We start from the raw sequence: 13,345 nt of genomic DNA on the forward strand, positions 1-13,345 counted from the left end.
TGCAATAACTAGTACATGTCTGAGTCAAGCAGAAAAGGTCAGATAAGTTGATGTTAGGGAAATGAACCCTAAGATATGTATTCAAATGTTTTTTTCTTTCATGGGATTATTTCTAACACATTTATAAGATGATTTCTTCGTTGCTTTGTATGTCCCTCCCCCACGGTATAATCCCTGCTTTCACTGTATTTGATGTTGGTATAATTTGTGGAGTGGAAGGGCAAAAACAAATCGTTTAACTAGGGATACAGGTGGACCCATTGCAACAATGAGATGTATAAGTCATTATGTGGGAAAACAAACTTTACAATTTTGGTGGGGGGGGAGGAGGACTGGGTTGGGGGCAGGAGGAGTATGGGAAGGGATGGGAAGGGGAAACAAAGGAGGAGGCTACAATGCCTGGTAAGAAATGTATTCATTATCTTGCCCATGTAATTGTAACCCCTCTGTACAGTATTTTCACAATAAAAAATAAAAGCTATTCCAAAAAGAATAAGACTATTCTCAGACAAATTTCTCAGACATATTTTAGCAAATATTCAAGTGCAATAAATAGAAGACACAGCATAGCAAGGTTAGAGCAAATCATCCTGGTTAGTACCGGTAGCATTGTAAATTCAACAATTAAGAGAAAAAGACACAGATTTATCAGAGTAGTGGACATCTGTAATACAAGCACTCAGGAGCCTAAAGCAGGAGGGTCATATTTTTGTTCAAGACCAGCATGGGTTACAAAGAAAGTTCAAGTCCAGCCTCAGCTATATTATGAGACTCCCAACTCTGAAAGAGAAAAAGAGAAAGGGCAAACCAACCATAATGGAAGAGCTGTCACGATGCATAGAGTAAATAGATTAGATAGCAATAAAGATAAAGAATATTTAAGGAGCCAAATTTCAATCCTTATGCAAATATTTGTGCAGAACAGTCACACTGTTCAGACTCCATAGCTCTTTTTATGAGATTAAAATATCTTAAGAAATCCAATACCAAAAGGAAAAAACTCAATCTCATCCACAAACATATAAGCAAAAATGTTCAACATTTAGTCTGCCAATATATGAAAACATTACCAGTTAGGGTATTTTGCTCCCAGACATGTAAGCATGATTTAACAATAATCATATATTAAATTGCTACCTTAATAGATTACAGGTAATTGTATAGCTAGATATAGAACATTTTAAAAATAAAATGCAGTATCCTAGCCCAAAATTTTTCAGCAAACGATGACTATAAAGAACTTGCTCAATCTGACATAAAGCCTTTACAAAAAATTTATAGTGTATCATATACCTAATGGTAAAATGCTGAAAGCATTTCCTTTAAGGTCAATAGAAAGACTGATACTCATTTTCATGACTTTATTATAGTCTTCATTGTATGACAAGGATACTCTCTATTGGAGCTACTCAATACCGAACCAGAATCCTAGCAGATATGATAAGATTAAGAAAGAAAAAACAAGAAGAAATGAGGGAAGAAAAAAAAACAAATCTTGCACCTGGCATTTGTAGACAATGCATTTTCCTGTGCAGAACCCAAAAGATCCCCAGATAAACTGCTGAATTTAATAATACCATAAAGTTGCTTGGTTCAAGTTTCAACATATAAAAAGTAAATTACATTTACAAATAACAACAGAAAAATAATTTAAAAATTAATCTTTACCATAGCACTAGACAGTCAATATTGGCAACTGATATGTATGTATATGTACTGATATGTATGCCCCTTATTGGAAATTTTTACTGAAAAATCTTAAAGAAAATCTAAATAAAATGGAATAACATATAGTGCTTATGAACAAAAAGACTTAATTCCACAGTAGAGAAAATACAAGTGGAATATGTTTCTTTTTCTCTCCTAATTTGTGAGAGGACTAGGGTTTGAAATCACACTCTATCTCTTGAGCCATACTTCCATTCCTTTTTGATCAGTTCATTTTTGGGATAGGATCTCATTTTCTGTCCAGGCTGATCCTGATTACATTTCTTGTGTTTATGTTTCTTATGTAATTGCAATGCGTGTACTACCCACTTAGTTTTTTTTTCTGTTGAGATGGAGGGAGGGGTGCCTCACCCCCCCATACCCTCCCCCCAGATGGCCTGGAATTAGAATCCTCAGAATCAGAATCTCAACCTCCCAAAATAGCTGAGCTGACAGGTGTGGGCCATCCAGCTATTGATTGAGGCCAAGGTCTCCCAAACTTTTTGACTGTGTCAGCCTTGAACCATAATCCTCTTAATCTAGTAGCTAGGATTATAAGTATGAACCACTGGTGCCCAGTTCTTTTTTTTTTCCTTCCCTTCCTTCTCCTTTCCCCTTCCCCTTCCTTCCCTTTTGTTCTTTTCCATTTCTTCCCTTCCCTTCCCCTCCTGTGTGTGTGTGTGTGTGTGTGTGTGTGTGTGTGTGTGTGTGTGTGCACGCACGCCAATACCACAGTTTGAATGCAGGGCCTTGAACTCTCAGCTCACCATTGGCACTCTAGCATTTGAGTTGCACCTCCAGTAGTTTTTTGTTTGTTTTGTTTGTTTGTTTTCTGTCTAACTGGAGATAGACTCTTGAGGATTTGTCTTCCCTGGCTAGCTTTGAATTGCAATCCTCAGATCTCAGCCTCTAACTGGAGATAGACTCTTGAGGCTTTGTCTTCCCTGGCTAGCTTTGAATTGCAATCCTCAGATCACAGCCTCCTGAATAATTAGGATTACAGGGTGAGCCACCAGTGGCTGGTCCTTTCTTTTTTGAAACAGCCTCAATAAGTTGCCAAGATGGCCCTCAAACTTATGGTGTCCTGCTTCAGCCTCCTAAGTGCTGAGGTTATAAACGTGCAATCCCAGTTCAAATGTTTAAAATACTGGAACTTTTGAGGAAGCCAGGAAATAGACTAGAGTAGCAATTAAGTACTGTGAAACCACTGCCATATCTACAATCAAGAACTCAGGCAATGCCAAACATTGGCAATCATGTGAAACAACGGGCACTATCATATGGTTTCAGTGGGAATGTAAATTGATAGAATGGCCTTGTGGCACCCATAAGTGTTAAACACATACACACATACCGTAACCTAGTATTTCCACTCCTGTGGATGCAAGCTCTGCACACGTACAACCAGGAGACCTATCCAACCACATTCAGTAGCATTGTTAATAATCCCTCCCAACAGAAACATATAGAAAAACAAAACCAAAGCCACAAACAACCTAGGTGTCCATCAGTGTTAGGATGATTAAAGGGTAATACATTTATGCATTATACTGAAGGGAAAAGAGAATGAACTAGTATTAAATGTATCACTTTAGAGATACAGACATATACTAATATTTCAATGAGAAGCAATAGAACAAGCAACACCACATTCTGGATGGGGTTACACCCACGAGAGTAGAAAAGTATGGACATACAAGGGGTGTCCCACATTGATTATGTGGGCTGGGAAGGTGGCTCAGTGGTAGAGTGCTTGCCTTGCATGCATGAGGCCCTGGGTTTGATTCCTCAGCGCCACATAAGCAGAAAAAGCTGGAAGTGGTACTATGGCTCAAGTGGTAGAGTGCAAGCCTTGAACTGAAGAGCTCAGGGACAGCGCTCAGGCCCAGAGTTCAGGCCCCATGACTGACCAAACAAACCCCACAAAACATTGATTGTGCTTATTTTCTTAAGCTAGGTAATAGGTACATAAGTGCTTATTTTATTATTCTTTTTATTTTATTGTCTTTAAGTTGCTGTATAGAGGGGTTTCAATTAATCATATGTCTGAGTACAAAGCATCTTAATGAATGTCACCCTTTTTATAATTCTTCTCCATCTCTCCCAACCTTGCCCATTGCTATTCATTTTAAATCAGACATTTATATTAAAGGTACTTTTCTGTAGAAATGATGCATTTCTCAAAAATTATCTTTTTTTTTTTTGGTTGGTCATGGGGCTTGAACTTCGGGCCTGGGCGCTGTCCCTCAGTATTTCAGCTCAAGGCTAGCACTCTACCACTTGAGCACAGTGCCACTTCTGGTTTTCTGGTGGTTTATTGGAGATAAATGTCTCACGGACTTTCCTGCCTGGGCTGGCTTTGAACTGTGATCCTCAGATCTCAGCCTCCTGAGTAGCTAGGATTACAGGTGTGAGCCACAGGCACCCGGCTCTCAAAAAATATCTTTTTAAAGAAAAAAAAAACCAAACCAGATAAATTATTGAGCTCCATCAGCAGAAATGATTGGTATAAGAGCATCATTCTGTAAAAGAACTCACATCTATGAACTGGGAAACTGTCACTTTTATCTATGAATGGCTAAAGCTTTAGTTTGGGTTCTCTTGAACATAAGTGCATGATGATGCAGGAGGAGGAAGTATATTTTCTTTTTTTTTTTTGGGTCCGGTCGTGGGGCCTGAACTCTGGGCCTGGGCGCTGTCCCTCAGCTCTTCAGCTCAAGGCTAGCACTCTACCACTTGAGCCACAGTGCCACTTCCGGCTTTTTTCTTTTTTGCTTATGTGGTGCTGAGGAATTGAACCCAGGGCCTCAGGCATGCAAGGCAAGTGCTCTACCACTGAGCCACCTTCCCAGCCCAGGAAGTATATTTTCTGACTGACCACAGGAAGCAGGGTTTCAAGACAGGGAAGCAGAAAGACTGATCTAGAGGAGGAAACCCCCACCCCAACAAATTGTGTGTTCTTGAGGGCTTTGCTAAAGGGAGTATGAGCTCACCTCTGTCAGGACCTCTGAGTGAGCAGTGCATAAATGCCTCTGAAACAGTGAGGAAGAGCAGAATACCCTGTACTCATTGACATGGCCCACAGTGGTTGAGCTGCTAAGGGTATTAACTTACCTACCCCTGCGGGTCACATGAGCACTTGGGAGAGACTCAAGGGTTCCAAAGAAACCCAGAAACACAAAAGATATTATGCATACAGTGGCACAAGAAGCAGATCCTGCCAGCACACATGGGACCATCTACCACATGAACTTCTCAGTGAGACCAGAGGTAGTTCAAGGCATACCCACGCCTTGGCAATAATCAATATATCAGAGCCAATTATCACCTTTGTAAAGGGTATTTGCAACACATTTTGGCAATTTTAAAATTCATTTGTGCAATGGTGGGTATGTAGTGCAATAGGTTGGGTTCTTGCCTAGTGTGTGCAAAGCCCTGGGTTCTGTTCCTAGTACCTTCAGAATAATTTGTATAAATTCTCTTTCTTGAAGATGAAAGTAGCAATGTTCCGTTATCTAACAGAAGTTATTGTTTCTGCTCCTGCTTTACCTTCTCAGGCTGTGTATCTTGCAGGAACCTTCTCTGACAGCCCCTGGACAGATGAGATGTCATACTTTCATATCTCCAGGATTCCCTGTACACTTCTCTGCCACCATACCTATTATCTGTGCAATACTCATTAACAATGTATTGTCTATTATCCTACCAGACTCTATTTTAGTCATCTTGGAGCATAGGATGTAGCCTGTTTGGCACATGGGAATTAAGTAAAATTTGTTAAATGGCTGACTGAAGGAGTAGTGAAGGAACAAATGAATATGAAAATAAGATTGTATCTAAAGCCAGGAAATAATAGGAAGAGACAAAACTAGGGAGAGATGAAAGAATAAGGCACCGGAAACTCAGTCTGCTATTAGATTTCCCTTAATATTTTCTCATATCATCAATATGCCTTCAATATATCTTTTCCTTTACTATTGTGTCTGTATGTGTGTGTGTGTGCTGTCTGTCTGTCTGTCTATCCTGGTGTTTGAACTCCAGGCCTAGGGTCTGTCTCTCAACTTTTTTGCTTTACCACTTGGAGCCACAGAGCTATTTCTGGCTTTTTGGTAGTTAATTGGAGATAAAAATTCTCACAGACTTTCTTGCTCAGGTTGGCTTTTTGGTAGTTAATTGGAGATAAAAATTCTCACAGACTTTCTTGCTCAGGTTGATCTCAACCTCCTGAGTAGCTAGGATTTAAGCATGAGCCATCAATTCCCAGTATTCCTTTGCTAATTTTTTAAGGCATCACTGAAGAAAGGCGTAGCAGGCCTTGCCTACTAGAGAAAATACATACTATCCCTATTCTTCTTGATTGGTATGCTCGGGCTGTATCAATAGAGGGTGTAGAGTGATATGTCAGTTTGATTATGGATAAAGTAGCTATTGGAAAATGAAGCTATATCTATAACATTGAACCCCCAAATCAGACTACGCCCCAGCCCATTGCATACTTCTGAGGCTCAGTCTTGATAGCTTTTGTCTCCAAAATGGCTATGATTATCAGCTTGAGCCATAGAATCTCATGTTATTTTTATTTTTAAAGATTACTGTAGTATGAATATCTCACATAGAGGAATATATAGATGGTGATACCAGTTACTAGTAATGAGAGTAAAGGAAGAGCAGTTAGGTTTGGAAGGAAAGCTATTTAACTCAGCTTTAGACAGAGAATAAACAGTAATTGGAAATTTAGAAAAGGATGAAGTCATATAAAATGAACATAACATATAAAATTATAGAATCATGGGCACATTCACTCTGCAGCATATTATCTTGAATTTTACATTAAAATAAATTGAGCTTCTATGTTTCTTTTGCTTCCCATTTGCTTGTCATAAAGATTCCTGATTAGTTTATCGTGACCATAATTCAATGGAATGTTAATTTTAATTTGTCATTATCAGATACGAAAAGAATTTCAGAATTAAACCCATTTAAAAAACTCTACTGGGCTGGGAATGTGGCTTAGTGGTAGAGTGCTTGCCTAGCATGCATGAAGCCCTGGGTATCATATAAACAGAATAAGCTTAAAGTGGTAGAGTGCTAGCCTTGAGCAAAAGAAGCTCAGGCACAGTGCCAGCCCCTGAGTTCAAACTCTAGAACCAGCAAAACAAAAACAAAAACAAAAACTGTATCTGGAAACAGGGATGGAGGCAGGGCTCAGTGGTAGAGCCACAGGCCAGCAAACATGAGACCTTGAGTTCAAATTCCCATACTGCCCAAAACAAACAAAAAAATACTTTATCTGGAAATGGATACTAAGAAGAATTACCTTCTAGGATAGTTCATTATGATGGTAAAGCACACTTCTGGGTGTGCCTGTGAGGATGTTTCCAGAGATAGCTCAATATTTCAATAGATGAAGTGCTGAAACAGTGGAAGGTAGGGACTCGTTAGAGGAAATGGGGCTACTGGAGGTGTAACTTAGAAGAGTATTTCTTGGCCCTGGGCCCATTCCAATACTAGGCCCGTTACTCCTCTCTGCTTCCTGGATGTCACGAAGTGAGCAGCTTTCCTTTGCTGAGCCCCATCTGCCATGACATTTGTACTCTGCCATAGGCTTAACAGCAGTGGAACCAGGTATCCAGGGACAGAAGCCTCTAAAACCAAACCCAAATTTAAAAACATATTAGCATACCTTTGATGCTTGTGAGAGAGAAAAAATTCCTCTATGACTGGTTTTTCGGAAGACTTATGGTGATTGAATAGTTTGTATGTTTATTAAGGTAAAGGAGTTCCAAATTAAGTCAGGTTAAGATCTCGGCACCACAACAAGTCAAGCAATGAGGGAATAACTTGATATAAGGAGCTGAAGTTTTTGTTATTTTTATTAGTTAAGGCTTCAAATTGACTGCTTGTGTGGAGGCTACAAGCAGCTTCTCTAGCAAATTGGCATCCTAGGGAGAGCCAGGTACTTTAAAAATTTCAAATTAGGAGAAGTTAAAGGTTATATACGCCTAGCTGCCAAATTCACTGTCTGACCTTAAAAAACAAGCAGAATGTACTTTCTTTCTTCTCTTTAGCCAAGAGCTCATCTGGAAATAAAATGTAAATGCAAACATGAAGTTGTGGGATAGATTGGGTCTGAGAACTGGAAGGAAGCTTATTAGTTGTAGTTGAGCAACCCTGAGGATATTTCATCGTCTTTATCTCTAAGCACTTAAAGCCCTAAGTACTCCCACATTTGCCTTCGGCATTAGCCAATCCACAGAGAGGACAAAAACTGCCAGGAAATCATATTGTATCTACAGAACCTTTGTCTTTTCAACAATACTATATTTAAGAAACAGGAGTTATAAATTCCTATTGCCTGTAGAAAAAGCTAACAAAGGCCACAATGGATCTAGTTCAATTGATAAAAGGCGTTATTCCTAAACTCAATGGTAAGTTGATAGATAGATGACAGATGCTAGAGAGATAGATAAATGACAGACAGATAGATAGATGACAGACAGATAGATGACAGATAGGCAGATAGCTAGCTAGCTAGATAGCTAGCTAGATAGACAGACAGACACAGCTTGAAGCCCACCAAGTTATGAAGATATTCTACTAATTATGATTCAGAAAACATTCTAAACCAATTATCACCTATTTTTTTTCTTTTTCTTTTTTGTTTGTCATAGGGCTTGAATTCTGGGCCTGGGCCCTGACCCTCAAGTGCTTCAGCTCAAGGTGAGTGCTCTACCACTTGAGCTACAGAGCCACTTCTGGTTTTCTGGTGGTTTATTGGAAATAAGAGTGTCACGGACTTTCCTGCCTGGGCTGGCTTTGAACCATGATCCTCAGATCTCAGCTTCCTGAGTAGCTAGGATTACAGGCGTGAGCCACCAGAACCAGACTTATCCCCTACTTTTTGCCTGTAGGAACAAACCTTGAGCTATGCATAAATTACAATAGATTCATTGTCTTTGAATAAGGAACATGTTTTCCCTCCAAAATATGACCCAGGTTCTTTATGGAAGAATTTGTGCTTCCCAGATCCATAAAGCAATCTCTCAGCTTCCATCACTACACAGTCATTCACCCATCCAATTAACATGTGCTGAGCACCCATTACCTGTTACAAGAAGGGATACAGTAAAGTCCTACAGACACCTCTGTCCTGGCCCTTCAAGGACATCCACAGACAGAAATTTTCCATGTTTGCTGTAGGTCTCATTTGTCAGAAATCATTGCTGCAGGCAAGTGGTTGGAAAAAAAATTTTTTTTTTACCAGTACTCTGCTGAAAATTCCCACTAATGAAACACTTAACTAAGAAAATGCTAAATATTTTGTGACCTCCTGAGCCAGAACAGTGCTGGATACCATACTGACTTAGGGAAAATGGCCTACCTCAATTCTATGCTATACTTTGACATATGGGACCCCAAAATATTATATAAATATTATATAATATATTATATAAATATAAAATCTGTAACTCTAGGGAGCACACCATCCTCATACCCCCTATATTCTTCCCCAATCCCATTACCAAAATAAATCATGCAGAGAAAATATATATTGGTATTGGTGATAGTATTTGTATGACCATAAATAAATGAAAAGGCTAGACTCTAGGTAAAATGATCTATGACATTTTAAGTAGCATTCTTCAGAAACTTGGTCTGCATGAAACATGAAAGCACTGAAAGACTGCCTAGAGCTGTATGGGATAAGAAGAGAGCAGTAGTTTAGTGAACTCTGTCCTTCAGCAGGATGATGTGATTGGATGTTGATATAGATTGCTTTAATTATTGGAGGCAAATATAAACAACAGAGAACCTGAAGGCTTTCAGAGGTGGGTGTGGTGCTGAATCAAAAGTGGCAACTGAATCCTATGGAAATTAAGAATTTGGTTTGGTGAACTCCAGAAGACCCCAGCCCAAGCATAAAATGTGTTCAGGAAAATAATTGAATCCTACAAGATGGAGAAATCATGTTTTCAGGGAGAACATGGAAGAACATCCAAAGACAAACAAATCAAAACAGAAACAAACAACCAAAATAGACAACAGACCAACTGAAAGTTGTTACTGAGGGGATTGCTCTGGTAAATTAACTGATAAATTAACATAAAACAACTAAACACAAGTAGGTGAGAATCCATTTTTGCAGACTTTACAATCTGATGCAAAAAGTTGCTTCTCTGCTTTGCAAAACAATCCAACACAAGGTTATGTTATGATGTGTGTGATGTGTTGCTGTGTTGTCTGTGTCTATTTATGACTAGAATGTAAATGAGAAGTGGCTTAAATTTGGAAATTTCTGATATTTTTCTTAATTTTGTTCCTTCCATCATTTAAATTACCTCAAAGGAAATATATCTATTACCATGAAGGGTTTCTAAAACATAAGAATAGTAATACTTTCAGGTAGTGACTTGAAATAGTAGCAATTGATTGTTGTTTTTCCTTTAAAATGTTTATTGAAAAAGTAATATGCAACAGGGGACAGTGGCTCATGCCTAGCTAGGATGCTAACTACTCAGGAGGGTGAAATCTGAGAACTGTGGTTTGAAGCTAATCCAGGGAGACAAATAAATCTGAAGGAGTCTTATCTCCAAATAACCAGCAAAAAAGCTGGAATTGGAAGTGTGCTCAAGTAGTAGAGGGAAAAATGTCATGGGACCTGGTACACACCGAAAAGTAATATGTATTTGTTATAAACAACTCTTAAATACAGTAGTAAATACTTAAAAGAATATTTTTTCACTCCCACCTCAACCTCTCCTCAGATTAGCTCTGTTGAATTTGTTATGTCTTTCTTGTCTTCCCCTTGTCTTTTCCTTTCTAGAATATGGATTCATATGAGATAAACTGTCCTCCAAATTTGCTTTATCACTAAATAATTTAAATTGCACATCTTTTCATGTCAGTAAACAAAGTACTAAATCATTTTTTAAAATCCTGTATCATAGCCTCCTATATTGATGTAACATTATTTATTTATCCAATCCCTTATTGATGGACATTTGGGTTATTTCCAATATTTGATTATTAGACACAGAATTACAATTAACATCTTATGCATTTATATGTATGAATTATGATGTATTTTAGGAGATAAACCCATGAACATTTAATTGCCTAGCCAGATGTTATATGCTTTTATAATTTTATAATTTCAGTAAGTATTCCCTAATAACTTCCAAAACGTTTGCAACAATTACATCCCACCAATAATGACGAAGAGTTCCTGTGTCCCTCTATGTTTCTCAGGCTTTGTATCATGCAGTGATTAAGTTAGCAGATGTGTCGTGTCTCTTGTTTCAAAAAGACATGGAGATCAAAGTTTTAGGCTCTATCTTGAGACAAGCTTCCATGTTTTCAGACGTCTGAGCCAGCCTACACTCACGATCAGTTTACAGGAAGGGCACGAACTGACAGGAAGGGCACCAAGTATTTACAAACAGTGTCACTACCTACCACATGTATAGATCTATAGATCAAGAAAAGAGAGCTAGAGATAGGAAACAATTCACTAAAAGAAATGATAATCACTCGGTAATGAGAATAATTTATAATTTTCCATATGCGGCTCAATAATTTTCCAATTTTATTTAAAAACTTGTATCACACTTGCTTTCTGCTCCTCTTATTTACCTATGTAATCCATTAATATATTCTGTAAATAACTGAAACACAGTAGAAGTGAAATATCCCTTGATATTGATTACCACATTCTAATCCCAACCCTTGCCCCTATCCACAGAAGTAATCACTCATTACAATCTGGTGAATATCCTTAATATGCATTTATAAACACGAATATGAATATACATGAATGTCTCTTATGAGAGAAAAAGTAAGCAGCAGCACAAAAATTAATCAATATGCTTATATTTAAATAAACCACTTTTTAATAGAGGATACATAATTCATACATGCCAGTTCAGCGTCCTTAACAGCTACCTTCCAGTCACAACTATCCCTCCAGCATCCATGCTGCCTACTTCTCTGCATTTTCTTCTGGGAGTGTTTGCAACTTTCTGACTATCTCACTGGTCCTCAATTGTTTTTAGTGCTTTGAAGCTTCACATCACATCATCATTAATCTGGTTCTCTGATTCTGACTAGGGAAAGGGCCTCAATACCTCCACTTTATTTAAGCACTAGCTCTTAGTCAGCACTACCTACTCATGATCCATGTTGGTAGCCTAGTGGCTGACTCATGGGGAAAGGTATGTGTTAATGTGTGTTCCACTTGAGTGAAATGACCATGACTTAATGATTTTGAGCCTTAGCCTGCTTTACTTGAGGAAACCTCAGGATAATGGCTCTCCTCAGAGGGTATAGGAGTGTGTGTAGTTTTAAAAAGATGTAGTCAATAGTAACATTTTAATTTAGAAAACAGTAAATAAACCCTATTGAAGAGAAATTGTAGTAAAAAACAGATGACATTGGAGGTGGGGTATGCAGGAAATTTCTGTGATTAGCAATTTTTCTATATCTGAAACTATTCTAACATTAAAGGTTTATTTTTAGAAGTTAGGACTTGCTACATTTTATTGAGCAGTGAGCATTTTTAGAAGTCACAGAGATTCCAATACAGTCTCTGTCTCTGAGACTCTGTATAGGAAAACCAAATAGCCTATTTGCTGATATTGCATAGACTAAACATTTTAAAATCATCAGACAAGTAAGCTGAACTAAAATACATGGCAAATCTCACCACTGTGAGCTAGCAAAGGAAAGGAACTCAGACTCAGATGATGGATTTCTACAATTTATATCCACTGACTTTTAAATGAGGCACAAAATTTTGCTTGTATTAAAACCTGATACCGAATAGCTAAAATAAAAAGATTGAGCCAGGCACTGGTGGTTCATGCCTGTAATCTTAGGTACTCAGGAGACTGAGATCTGAGGATTGTAATTTGAAGCCAGTCTGGGCAAGGCAGTTTTTGATACTCTTTTTGTTGTTGTTGTTGCTGTTGGTGGGACTTGAACTTGGGGCCTGGCAGTTGTCCCTTAGCTCTTCAGCTCAAGGCTAGCACTCAACCACTTGAGCCACAGTGCCACTTCCAGTTTTCTGAGTGTTTTATTGGAGATAAGAGTCTCATGGACTTTCCTGCCTGGGCTGGCTTTGAACCGTGATCCTCAGATCTCAGTCTCCTGAGTAGCTATGATTACAGGTGTGAGCCACCAGCGCCCCGCTTTAAAATTTTTTTTTTATTTCTTTTGTCTGTTGTGGCACCTAAACTCTGTGCCTGGGCTTTGTCCCTCAGATCTTCAGCTCAAAGCTAGTGCTCTACCACTTGAGCCACAGCACCACTTCCAGATTTTTCTGCTTATGTGGTACTGACGAATCAAACCCAGGGCCTCATGCATGCAAGGCAAGCACTCTACCACTGACCACCTTCCCAGCCTTCTTTGAGACTCATCTCCAATTAGCCACCAAAAATCCAAAAGTGGAGCTGTGGCTCAAGTGGTAGAGCACTTTATGCTCAGGTGACCTTGAGCATAAAAGCTCAGGAACAGAGCCCAAGCCCTAAATTCAAGCCCTAAAACTGGCACAAATTTTTTTTAAAGAAATAAATATATTTGGAAAAGGGAGAAAACAGCATTTTCCAAAATTCATTTTACAGAATAGGTGTCATGTGGAAAA

The sequence above is a fragment of the Dipodomys ordii genome, unplaced genomic scaffold (genome assembly GCF_000151885.1).
Source record: "Dipodomys ordii isolate 6190 unplaced genomic scaffold, Dord_2.0 Scaffold1, whole genome shotgun sequence".
NCBI lineage: Eukaryota > Metazoa > Chordata > Mammalia > Rodentia > Heteromyidae > Dipodomys > Dipodomys ordii.